At 44.2% G+C, this 13390-nt stretch overlaps 1 protein-coding gene across 13 annotated transcripts in view; it reads left to right on the top strand.

The window, feature by feature from the left end:
- The window catches only part of CHL1 (cell adhesion molecule L1 like), a 142027-nt gene that overhangs the window by 56016 nt on the left and 72621 nt on the right, over nucleotides 1–13390 (top strand). Inside the window, exon 1 of one of the 13 annotated variants that reach the window (XM_054838472.1) lies at nucleotides 8979–9091. The exons of the other annotated variants lie outside the window; for them this stretch is intronic. The gene's annotated coding sequence lies outside the window, so the exon portion shown is untranslated. Of the gene's footprint in view, nucleotides 1–8978; nucleotides 9092–13390 lie in introns of those variants that run through there. 13 annotated transcript variants of the gene reach the window in all.

Raw genomic sequence — 13390 nt, 5'->3', positions numbered from 1 at the left:
TGGGCGAGCAGGCTGCTGCCCTGCCATTACTGTCCTTACCACCATGAAATTCCTCATTACCCTTTTTGGTCCATCTCCTTTGGATTGCGTATGCCGTGATCACAAGACCCTGGGAAAATAACTGTTTTATTTTAATAATCTAAATACAGTTCATTGCACTGAAGCTATAATGACACATATACTGTGATGTTATGGTTTTATGCTATATTGCACCTGCACATTTTCAAGTAATAAGTTCCTCACATCCAGGTTAAAGAGAATTCTTTATTAGATACATGATCTCTCCTGAAAGAAACTGCACATTTTGCTTTCTGTATGATTAAACATTTTGCTACCAAGAAAAGCAAACTAACCGTTAAGTTTGTACGACGACAGATCCGCAATACAGCAGACGCTTACCTGGTGAGGTGATTGCTGCTCTCTGATGCCCTGGATTTTGTCTGCAGGCAGTAGTGTGCTGAGTAGTAAAATTAAGTTGTCACTAGTGATACAGTCTTAGATTGAGAGATATTTTATTCTCATACAAACAGACGGAGAAGTCCAAATTTCTGACCCAGATGCGATACAAATGCTGATTTCTGGGTGTTGTGTTTACCACCATGAGTAGGGCCATGGGTGATGGAAGCATGGTAGGAAGGAGATGGAATAGCAATAGGCCTGGAGAGAAACTCCAGCACTTGATGAAAAAATAATACAATCAATTAATAGATAATCAAGTGTTAATAATTTAAATGATCTTGGGGAATCAGTGTTGTTAATATTTAAACATTATTCTGATAGATTAAAATTAATCACAATATTACCTATCTGGAGGCATCCTAGTGATAAATTGAAGTCTACGTCCTGATGTAATGGATTTCTGTAACACACTTGAACATCAGCCTATGTTTTGCCATTCAAAAGATGTTGAACGTATTTCCTATGTGTTATCTATATTTTTACAAGCATTCAGGGAAAAGAACCTCAATGTCTGCAATGAAATACATTGAAAAGGAATTGCGTTTTAGTTTTGGGTTTTTTGGGGAATTCAGAGGGTGTTGCTTTGCTACCGCTGCTTCATGTGACAAAGCAACGAAGCAACCTGGCCTCGGCAGCGAGCGCAGGCGATGTTGGGGTGACCCGCACCCTAGCTCTGCCAGTGCAGTGCCGAGTGTCTCTGGTGCAAGCCCGGTGGCGGCGGCGGATAGCAGACCTCTGCGGCGGATACGCTGTTTGTGTCAGGGCTACCCAGACTGGCTGTGACATCTGAAGTCTTAAAATGAAAGAAAAGCAAGTCTACGTGAAGGTGCTCCTTGAGGTGTATGAACTGAATGCTTTAACGAGAGAATGCTCGTGCTCAATTTATAGTGATGTCTCTTGCTTACTCCAGCTATTTCTCCAAAGGTTCTTCAGCGCATGTCCATTTTAAATTAGTTTTCTTGCAGTATTTGAGTCCTATAAATTGCTTCAAGTAACACTGCAAAAGGCTGGATGATTACAATTTTGTCATGAATTTTATTTGTAAATCCTGAATGCAGTAATAGGATGTTTGAATTCCTTGCTGGACTGTATTTTTTTTTGCTAAGGGCAATGTCTGTTGTATTACAGGAGGAAATCACCTGTTCCATCTTTCTTGATCTTTCCCTTTCCAACCCTATGCCATTTTCATATCGGCTACAGCTGCAGATATTTTTATTTTATTTTATTTCGAGATGCAAGGGAATTCTCCCAAATCATCTGTGGCATTACAGATCAAAATGGTTGTTGCCCATCTGAAATGGCAGGAGCGAGAGGTCAGGGAGCCTGAAGAGCGAGCTGAAGAGCTCTGGTTGTACTGAACTGGGTGTAATGTTAGCCTAGGTGGACCAAAGCGGCTTGGGTAGGACGTGGCAGGTTGAGTTGGCTGCACGCAATAACGTATGACCTGCTTTGGAAAATTTAGCAGGTGCTGGGTCAGCAAAGGAAGCAGGGCACAAACTACACAAAATTATCTTGGAATAGAGAATAAATGGGAAAGAAGCATCTTTATAGTCTGGACTCTTACACATGCTTTAGTTTTCTAGGTAATTTGAACTTCATAGATTTGTAGCAATGAATATATTTCAGTCTTGAAAACATGGTAGTTCTCCAAGTCCTTAGAAAAACTTGTTTCCGTTGTCCTTATCCCTTTCCCCATTTCACCTTTCAGCTTGAAATGCAATATTTTATGTGCAGCATTTTGGATTCCAATAGGTATTAGTGCTTTATTCAGTGACTCCTGGAGAAAGGCCAGGATAAAAACTAAGACTCATGAGACGATCCAGAGACTCGCAGGTTTTTGCTTTCATTGAAATTCTGCTTTGAGGCACCAGATATTTTGTGTTGTGTCATCTGGGGTTTTGCTGTAGTTTGCTTCTGTAAGGGGTACGTTGTTTGCTACAACTCATACCACAACTGTATATCGTTTGCAAAACACATGGTCACTCTCTTTTTAAATGCTCTGACCAACAAAGCTCCATCATCTGGAGTTAAGACCATCTTCATGTCAAGTCAGCGTTGGAAGAAGGTTCAAGTCTTGGGAGGAGTAAGCCCCATGAGCAGCAGGTTGCTCGCGATGCAGTGGTACGAGTGACTGTCGTTCAAGCTGATTTATTCTAAAATTACCGGCTCGCAGATATGTGAACATCAGACAAAGATAAGTGTTTTTTCATATCTTTTAATTTGTCACAGGCTTACATGCTAGAAATATTAGTTGAATAGTATAGAATAAGATACTAAGATTTGGATATATAATATGAAGAATAAGATTTAAATGGTAATTAGATTAATAGAATCTTTTAATTACTTGTATCATTTACTTAATCATCTACATTAGATTTTGAAGCATCTCTAAACCAGGAAGTAGGTCCTCCTAGAAGATCTTGAGATAATTAAAGCAGGAGATAGATTTATCACCGTCAACATTGCAAAAAGGAGAGAGACAAAGAACGTTTCCTTTGAGGTCGAGGTGCTTATCTCTCTCGCTTTGCAGATGCTTGGATGGAGAGCGGTTCCAGGGCCCCAAAGGCTGTTTTTGTGCATGCTGCAAAATTCAAACGTGTACGTCTTTTTATCAGGAGTTGCTCAGATTTGTATTCCAGTGCTTGCTGGGTCTGGCTGGGGAGGCACGGGGGGGAGCACAGTCAGTCCGTGGCTCTGCCAGCACACGCAGGGTGGAAAAACACTTGAGGGATTTTTCTTCTGCAGAGCTCACTGTTGCATACAGAGGGTTTCTGTATTTCTAATCGATACAGAATTACGTTGAGGAAAGTTCCCTGTTCATTTGCGTGTATGTCTCTTTTTTTAATAGGTTATGATTTTCACTGAAATGCACTTAATTCTTTCTAGTTTTACCAAAATCCCTGCCATCCCATGGATCTGTTGGGATGAGACGAGATCAGTGAAATATTCTCTTATCAGGACAAGCAGTTTAACAGGTCTGTGCTCCTGCTGCAGAGGACATTGCTAATCACAGAAAGGTCTGGAAGAGGGAAGGTAAACTCAGACAAGGTAGAAATTCTCCTGCACATCATTTTTCTAGGGCATCCTCCTTTAGAGAGGGATGCTGAAAGAGAAGGTGCGACTTCTGCGAGAGCCATGTTCCCGTTTGAGCATGCGATGACCTGTGATCCAAGGGAGGTGCTTATGGCGGCTCTTCTAGCTTAAATCTACTGACTTACTTTGTTTTAGGTGTTGTCACCTTACCTTAGAAGAATTGCTGATTGCAATAGGGTGGAGACCAGGCAGCAATGCACGATAGTGCTCTTGCCTCACTGCTTTTGGCAGCTGAAATCAAATCTTTCTGGTGAGGACAAGTAAAGGAGTTTGCTGCTGCGCACCTCGATCCCTTTTTGGCATTCATGCACCTCGATCCCTTTTTGGCATTCATGCACATATACCTACATACATTCTGGGAGCACGTGCCTACAGGCGCGTATTGGATGTGGCGGAGAGCTCCAAGAGCCCCCATGCGTGCTAGGAAGAGTACAGAGTGACTTGAGATATTGCACCTACCTGAAATCTCTGTACCCGTACCAAGCTCTGCGTTTGCTCAAAAGAATACCTGCTCTGTCTCTCAGCTTCCCATCTGTCTAATGGGGAGGAGCACTGCGCGCTCTCTCAGCGTTGCTTTCGAAGGCAATTATACAAAGAGGTGGTTGGAATAGTCTGGAAATGAGGAATGTGGCCAAGTGGGGAAGGGATACGAATCTCTGGGAAAAAGAATTATTTATCAAATGGCTTCCTGTTTTGGGGCTTCTGTTCATTTTCTCTCCTGACTTGTTTTTAATATTTTTTTTTTTCTTGGTGAGGGCGTCTGTGGGAATAAAGGTAAGCATTTAATAGATGACAAACTGTATAATGACTGTGATTAACATTCACACAAGGTAATTTAGAGATGGGAAAAAGACAGCTCAGCAAGTCTAATGAATGCTTTCATAAGTGGATCTGCTTCCTCAGTGCTTGGGGAGAATATACCAACCAAAAAAAGAAAACAAAAAACCCATTCTGGGATTTTCAAATTACCCCTAGAGAGTGGGCACACAGATTGCTTATGGTATTAATGTGAACAGAGTATCCAAATCCCTTGAAACATTGGGCTCAATCATGTCCAACGCCTGGAGGACTTGGTGTCCTGGAGGGAACGGTTTCTGCAGAGCGCTGAGAGTTTGTGCTTCTGCTCTGGGCTTCAGCGGCTCAGAGGGTTCAGGCTGTTCAGTCCCAAGGTTATAAACAAGCTGTGCTGAGAAAAAAACCCAAAACTAGAACTGTGAGTGAAATATGAATTAGGGAATGTTTCCTGCGCTCTGCAGAAGGCAAAGCTGTACTAGTGGACTGGGTCGGATCTGCTATCTAGCCAGCTCTTGCCAGGACTGGCCCCGCTATGGACGTAGGCTTATACAGACGTCACCCCTGATCTGTCTGTTCTGTGTACATCATCTGTCAAAGCTGCTCTGTCTGCTGGGCATCGATGCCCTTTTGGGCAGATTTTTGTTTTACACCTTACTTGCACTCTGACCAATATAATATGAAACAACGAAGGAAGCAGGTGCTCACTATTTCTTAATTTATTTTTAATTTTATTTCAATGTAAAAATAATTTCATTTGTACTCTGTCTTTTTTTTTTTTTTCCACTCCAAGAACAGTTTCCTATTTGTTTTCTTTTTTCTTTTTCTTCTTGTTACTATAATGGGCTGTCTCTGCTCTCCAGCCATCAGAAATCTTGGTTTGATGAGGCTGCTATGAAACATTTAAAGGTTTAAATTATAAACTCAGAGTGAGAAAATCAGTGATGCATGATTAGTTGAAAGTTTTAAATATAATAGTCGTATTTTTCATATTTGTGTACAGGAACAGCTTATGTCAACTGTAATGTGACTTTTAATACATATTAATAGACTCTGTTATAATATAGATGGTTTGTGCACCTTTTGGCAGATGGCTGTGATATTAGAGTCTGCACAGTATAAATTAGTCATTTTACTACAAGAAAACAATACATGAGCGATAAGGTCAGTTCTGTTCAGAGATGCAGTTCCAGTACACCGCTCCTGCAACCAAAAGGATTAGAAGCAGGATCAAATTTTCCAGCAAAATTAAATAAATAAATAGATAAATTCCTCTGTCAGAAAGGAACTCGTCGTCGTTACGGCTTGTCCACGTCGCTGGCTGGCTGTGTCATTTTGCTCCTGTCTTTTTAGAGGTCAGATGGTGCAAAGCCAAGGCTGTGGCTCAGCTCGCCCTTGGAGGGGTTGCAGTGGGGTGCAAGCTCCGGCACAGAGCCCCGTGGCTGCAGGGCTCGGGCTGCCTCGCTGGGACACGCGTAGGGCAGTAAATATGAACCTAGGTCAAATACGAAAGGAGATGATGCCTGAATGTTGTGTGTCTCTTTTTTTTTTTTTTCTTTTTTTTTCTGTTCAGAAAACAGAATTAGCTGCTGACGAATCTGCGAGTTCTTTAAGCGTGTCACAGTTTTCAGGTTGTGGCCTGACAAATGGCATAAGTTTTATAGGAAATCACTTTAGCAAACGCTAAAGGGCACTCGCCTCTGAGCCGAAATGCAGCAGCTACTTTGGCAATTTATTGCCGTGCTCAAATACCTAATCGACTCAATTGTTTGTAATCGCTTTGACTGGTAACCTTGGCATCGCTGAAGTAGTCTATAAAGAGATATTTAAAAAAAAAAAATTAAAAAAAAATCTTTATTTTCTTTATTGGAAATCTTTTGAACTATTCTCATTCCTGAAGTTTTCAACAGGAGAGGCAGCAGCTTTTGGCTTATGCTTTATCAAAGCGATTGTCAGGGCGCTTAATGAGCTCTGTGCCAGACCAACCGCTTGAGTAACATATGTCTCCAGCAAGAACCTCGCTCCCGCTGGCTGGGCACGCCGCTCCGCTCAGCAGGCAGGCTGCGTCTCCCTGCCTAGCTTACCCGTGTAGCATGGAACTGTTTCAGGACACCCGTTGTGGATTAGGACTTATCATCGCCTTTGCATCGAGCTAGTCCCTTTGACCGGTTGCTCTGTAGTGAAGGAAAAGTGGAAAAGATTTTTAGCGCAAATCACAAAGTGTGAGAAAACTGCCTCTCTTTACTAGTTGGGATTGTGTTTTCTCTTTAAAAGCGAGAAAATTGCGCTTTGATTCTTTGAAAAGAAACATCATGAGTTAAGGTGGTAACTAATATTAGCGCACAGTAACTGCCTGACGGGTTTGCACCACGCACCGACATGTCGTGTCAGAGTTGCTGTAGATGAAGCCGAGTTCTTTGCTGGAGATGTAGCAATTGTAGATCAAGTGATATATAATTTAGTGAGCTGCTTCTTAATCCTATGGTGTTATGAAATCTCCTGGGCATATAATTACTACAAATGTTTACTTGACTTTACCACATAGCTTGGCATTATACCGTAGAAGTTTGTACCTCAATAAAATTATGGCCTAGCGATAAAATGCAACTATTAGGCAGCAAAATATTAAAGAAGTTTGGAGGAGACTGATGGCATTTTAAAAACGCATTCTATGGCTTGGAATTGCAAACATTCATCCCATCTCCCGCTGATTACACACTTTGTAATAGCTATTGTTTCCACGGCTGGGGTTTAATTTTCCGCAGTACATTGGCAGCGCCGGCAATCTCAATAGCAATCCTCCCAGCAAGGTTGCGAGGGCTGCGGGGAGGCCAGCGGGGAGGCAGCGTGATTGACAGAGATTTTAAGCCTTTTTGTGGTTCAGGATTAATGAAACATTGACGGGCAGACCTGTTTGAGTGCGTGATCCGTGGGCTGGCGGCCGCGCTGGGATCCTGGCACCCGCAGGAGGCTCCGTCACCTATCGGGACACTGGGATGGCTTTGGGATCGGGTCGGTGTCGTTCCTCCCTGCAGGTCACGTTTCAGCTCCCGGTCTCTGCGAAGCCTGGAGCCAAGGTAGTGCCAGCTTTCGGATGAAATGTCAAGCCGCCCTCCTGACTGTGCTTTGCTAAACCGCTACCGAGAGGCTTTCCAGAGGTGCTGGTTAGCCCCACGGTAAGGGCGTGGGTTTGAGCTGAATGTTTCAGGGTGTTCGCTTCACCTTCAGCTGTTTTGCAGACTGCTGACCTGTCACGTTAAGCAGGCGTCGGGCTGGGCTCTGTCGTCTTTGCACTGGGACGTGTTCTGCAACGCCGGTCCTGTCTATGCAGCAGTCCATTAGGTCTAAAAACAGATGAGCCGCACTGTCTGCCAGTTTGGATCTTTTCTGGAGTCCTGGATTGTTCCATCTGGGAGGCAGGAGCGGTGCTAGAGATAACAGCCAGCTCCTGGGACGGTTCCTCCTGGCCTGCAGCTGGCTGGTAGCAGCCCCAGAGCTGATTCTGCCGCTAGCGAGAGCCGCTCCCAAATGCTTGGGATGCCCAAACTTGTCCTGGATTAGAGAGGCTTAAAGTATTTGTTGAAAACACTGGTTTCTTTGAGTGCGAAAGCGGTATTCCTCATGCCCGAGAAGTTTTGGGTGAGCCCGTTTAAGCATTAAACAAGTTGAGAATGAAAACTACTTTCACTCTAATAAAACAAAAAGTTGCAAAATTAGAAATGCTGTTACAAAAGAAAAGCAGACAAAATTAGGAAACAGAAACTTCGCATTTACCTGGGGCTGGTTAGCAACTGTTGCAGGCATTACCTCTGTATGAGGAAACTTGTCTCTGGTGCTTCCAGCCTGAGAGCACTTCGATTTTGGTGAAGTCTATTAGTGGTGGGGGGCTGCCTGCAGATTTTGCTCTTCTTTATTTCTTTAATTTTCTGGCTACTCCTAAATGTCAGGGCATTTTGTAATAGCGCTCAGACTCTCCCTGATTTCTCCACCAATTTGAAGGACCTACTCGTGTTGTCGGTTTGCATCCACCTGCCTGGCGCCCAGGAGAGTGCTAACGAACTCGGGTTTACTGGCAAACACATCCGAGGAAAGCCCTTTCTGTTCCTCTCAGGAAACACACTGAATTGTGGTTGTTTGGTAATGTTTATAAACCACATAAATCATGTTAATAAATCCCCCCCCGAAAGGTTTTCCTGAGATAGGTACCAGCGAGCAGCCTCAACCCCAGCCCTGCTTTGCTTTACTACTTGCTTCTGTTAGCTGGAAAGACAGGGAAGGGGTCTGGTGCATGAGTGGAATTTGAGAGGTTTCCCATGGAAACAGAAGATCAGTTTGTTGTTTTTTTTTGCCAGTGAAGATGATGTCAGTCAGGAGCATCTATTCTGACCTCAGAGGATACAGTCTGGTGTAGATTAAATGAGGGCTGGGTCCTCTTGTGCCGGTGTACTGATGCAGCTGAATAGCTTGTGCAATCTTGTCTGTCTTAATAGATCTCATTTATATATAAAAAAATAAAATTTGCTTGGTGCTATTAGTCTTTCCTTTTGAAATGAATTCCCATGGTGTCTCTCAGCTTGGAGAGTTCAGCCAGGTTTGAAGCACTCTGTCGAATGAAGAATTCGCTGCCGTGCTCTGCCTCGGTGAGCTGCTTTTCTCTCCGATCCCCGCAGACAGCCGCCATCATCGCGGGATCTCCAGTTCCCTGCTCGGTGCTTTGAGACCCGGTCTCTCTTTCATTTCTTCCCTGGTGAGTTACTGCTCCAGCCTCACAAATTCTCCCGCTCCCCAGCCCTGCCTGGCTCCGCGCAGCACTGATCCCTCACGCATCTGCGCTCCCCACGATTTTGACAGTGTCAGCCCTCTCCCAGGATCTGGTTGCTCGCTCGTCTACATATAACGGCAGCTGCTTCGAGGCCCCGTGTAGCTGTGCCGGGCTCGTTGGTGTCTGGTCTCATTTCCTCATGTACTCCTCTTGCTGCCTCTTTCTTTCCTGAAACCTTTCTCTCTCCATCTCCTTTTCACACCCCAAGCCCTGCGCTCCTCTGTGCAGCTTCACGTTGCCCGTTCAGGCTCATCCCTTGCTGCTTTCTCATTTCTGCACAGAGGGGTACCGCGAGTGCCCATGCCCACTGCTGAAACATCTTGCCTTGAAAAACATTTAAGGTTGTTTTCTTTTTTCTTTACCTTTTTCACCTCCAGTGTCAAACTGGGTCTGATGGATAGGGTTTTTTTCATGCTATGCTGGCTCTGTTGTTTTCAGTCTGGAAATAGGTGAGAATCTCTGAGTCATGCTTAGACCAGGTAAAGATGAGACAAGACACCTTGCTGGAGCACCTCTGCTATGGAGACAGGCTGAGAGAGTTGGGGTTGTTCAGCCTGGAGAAGAGAAGGCTCCAGGGAGACCTTAGAGCCCCTTCCAGTCCCTAAAAGGGCTCCAGGAAAGCTGGAGAGGGGCTGGTGCCAAGGGCAGGGAGTGACAGGCCAAGGGGAATGGCCTGAAGCTGCAGGAGGGGAGATGGAGATGGGATGTGAGGCAGAAATCCTTCCCTGTGAGGGTGCTGAGGCCCTGGCACAGGGTGCCCAGAGAAGCTGTGGCTGCCCCTGGCTCCCTGGCAGGGTTCAAGGCCAGGTTGGATGGGGCTTTGGGCAACCTGGGCTAGTGGAGGGTGTCCCTGCCCATGGCAGGGGGGTGGGACTAGGTGGCTTTAAGGTCCCTTCCAACACAAACCATTCTGGGATTCTATGAAGACACACATCTGCTTTGTGAGAGAAAAGCAGCTTTCCCCTGAGCAAGTCAAGCCTTTACTGGTATTTGGTCACCCAGTTGCCTTTAATGTTATTCCCAGGGTTATCTGCTGGGAGCAATGCAATTCTAACACACGTGATAGAGTAAACCCAATGCCTGGCTGGGAAATACCATAAAGCATCACGGGGTTCATGGCTGTACCTGGCTGTGCACAGCAAACAGCTCTGCTGACTGGGAAGGAAAGAGAAAGAAATTTCTAAGAAACTTGCTTGAAACCCGTATTTCTCAAGAATTCTCTTAATCACATTGTGATATTTGTCTCCATCTCCATCTTCTATGCAAACCTGCTTAGTATGTGTTGTGATATCATTTACCTGGTCTACTTTTCAGTTATTGGTGGGAGAGAAGGAAGAGAAGGGGAAAAACCCTCCACTTTGTGAAGTGCCCTGCCAATTTCCTATGCCAGGAAAGCGATATGCCGTAGTTATTACTAAAGTCTAATTATGTAAATGACATAATTTAATAATGATTATTAAATCCCAGCAAGTTTTGTTTCTTTTCCTTATTGTTGATGGCTGTCCTTGATAGCAAATGTCATGATGCATATCATAAAATGAATTTTTTGTGGAGACATTGCATCATTATGGGGGCTTGGAGTGCGGGAGGCTGCGCAGGCGAAGGCAGAGGCTGCTCAGCAGACCTGTTATCTTTGCAAGAACGAACGTTGTCCACAAGGATAACAGGGAGGGGAGAGAAAACTCACACAGCAGCAAATATTTAATTAAAAAGAGCTGCTTGGGCCAACTAGTCGTGGCAGCAGCTGCTTAAACAGAGATCTGTCCTTTAAATAACTTCAGCTAAATAAAGGGAGAAAAAGGAGAGTGGAGGAAAAGCTCAAAGGGCACGTCCTGTAATTACAAAAGTGGTTTTCATTTTTACATTGCAAAGTCTTTAGTAGCCATTAGCTCCTCTCTACCTGTTTGGAAAACCAAGATTCTTCAAGCTCTGGGATTTTTACACTGTTGCCAAAAAGTAGAGGGGGGAGTGTCAAGGAAGTCAATACATCACCTGCCAGCTCCTGCTACCCGTGTGTTAGATGTGCGAGGGCTAATGAGGAAGGCTGCCGTTGGCTTTCCTGCAGCCTAGGATAAAAATTTGGTAGGTATAGGATTAGTTCTTTTCTAGTATTCCCTGCCCAAATTACAGGTAAGCGTGTGGCTCCCCACTGCAGCAGGTTTGGCCTCAGCCCTGGTGCCAGGGAGCTGCCCCGGCCATGGGCAGTTCTCTGCATTTAGCGTCAGGCTGTCCGTGAGTTCCCTGTGTGCCTTCTTCATCCGCCACGCTGTGACCTGGACCGCTGAAGGATTCGTCTATTCACTTAACATGAAATAGTACTTATAATGCTATAGCCACACTTTTCAGGTAATACCTAAGAGCATCCATCAGGCTTCCAGATGCAGTTCATCTATATAATAAATGATATTACTTGGCCCAAGGGGACGAACGTAATGGACACACCAGTTGGGTTGGGCAAGCAAGAAGAGCGTGGGGTGTCTGCGCGTTTGTATGTGTTGGGAGAGCCGTTTGAAATGCTCAGATCTGTAAGGAGCGAGGCCGTGCAGCTAGTCTTTCCCATGCTCTGGGGACCTTTGTAGGCTCACAGCTGGCGGCAGGGAAGCATGAAGAAGCAGAAGTCAAGTCAGAGATATTTGAGAGTAAAGCGTATGAAAGGTATTGTGCAGTTCTTGGCTTTTTAATAACTAGCTCCTCTCCGTGGTTTTCTTAGCTGTTTCCCGGTTAGTCTTTCTAAGGTGCGCAATCAGTTATGTGAGATGATGATTAGAGGGCAACAAAGTGGATCTATCCACGTGATGCAATACAACTGAGAGAAAACAACATGACCAACACTATTTACAATTTCTCCTTTTTCTTCTTTTTTTAAGAAAAAGGTAGAACAACATACACGATGCCACAGAAGCGCTATATGAAGTGTGTAATACAGTTTTCATGTGTGTGATATGGAGAGCGCTTTTTCCCAACGTGCGTGCAATTGATTAGTACGATACATCTGCAGACGGGCTGGCGAGCAAAAGCCACACTTGTTCTGAAGAACATTGTGTTATGGGCAGAACGGGTAATGAAGACCACCGTTCTGTATGTTTGACATTTCACATTAGGATTCTCCTTACAGTTTTATGTAACTTTAGCAGATTTTAATCATTCAAGCAGAATTTTCCACTCCTACTGTATGTTTCTTGTGCGTCTAATTTAATTTTATTTAATTTCCAGTGAGGTGGAGTTCAGATTTGCCCAAAACCGGGATGGGGTAAAATATGGTGTGTTTGTGCCAAGCATTTGCACAGTCACATCACGGGAAACCGGCAGCAGCTCCGGCTTTTGCAACAAGAGCTAGATATTTGGTGGTGTAGTTTAGGCGCATGTGTTTTACCGTTCCCGTGGAAAGCAAAACAACAAAATGAAAGAGAAAGGAAACCTAACGATGTAATTATACTTGTGTAGTTAGCGGGGACTACCCCTAGATTGTCTCTAAACCATACTTATGTCTGGTCTAAGGCGACGCTTTACCAAACTCCCACCAGCTAGCTGAGGGAATGGATTTAGTTTTGCCCAATTTCCCTCAATAGTCTTAGTACTTAGTAAATAGGAGAATAATTTTATGTATTTCAAGGCTTTTAGACTTAATAGTGTGTGTGTGTGCTGCGTGTTTTGGTTCCTCATTCTCTGCTCAGGCACCGAGTTGGAGTCAAATTGTATCTCTAAAGATCAACTGTTCCTTAAAATGTAGGGGGGGGGGGGGTGGGTGATCTGTCTAATCAAATATCTTCTGTGTGATCACCTGAAAATAATGCAGTCACTGACAACTGCTTTTCTGCATCTCGTCAGTAATGAAAGGGATGATGAACGTGGATCCAAGGGAGAGAGAAACAGAATTACGAAGTCTTTTCCCTTTCTTTCACAGCTACAGTAGATATATTCAATATATTGTCAGCTAACTGTCTTCAGTTTAGTTGATTGATGTTTTGATTCAGTGCTCTGAAAAAAGGCATTAATGGAGAAAAGCAAATGTTGCAGCTAAAAAATCATTGGGATCTGGAGCATTTTAAATGACGCTTTTCTCATACAATGGTAACACTACATGAGCGAGTGCAGAAAACTGCTGCCCATGCTCAGAAATAATCCTCACCTTATCAACAACTCAGTTCCCCTGAAAGCCTTGGTACAAAACGTTTCCATTAACACAAGCTATTGATCGAAAATGATGACCAGATAAATTGTAGC

This window comes from Grus americana, chromosome 11 (assembly GCF_028858705.1).
Source record: "Grus americana isolate bGruAme1 chromosome 11, bGruAme1.mat, whole genome shotgun sequence".
Lineage (NCBI taxonomy): Eukaryota > Metazoa > Chordata > Aves > Gruiformes > Gruidae > Grus > Grus americana.
The sequence above is the reverse complement of the archived record's forward strand: the minus strand, read 5'-3'. Positions and strand labels throughout refer to the sequence as shown.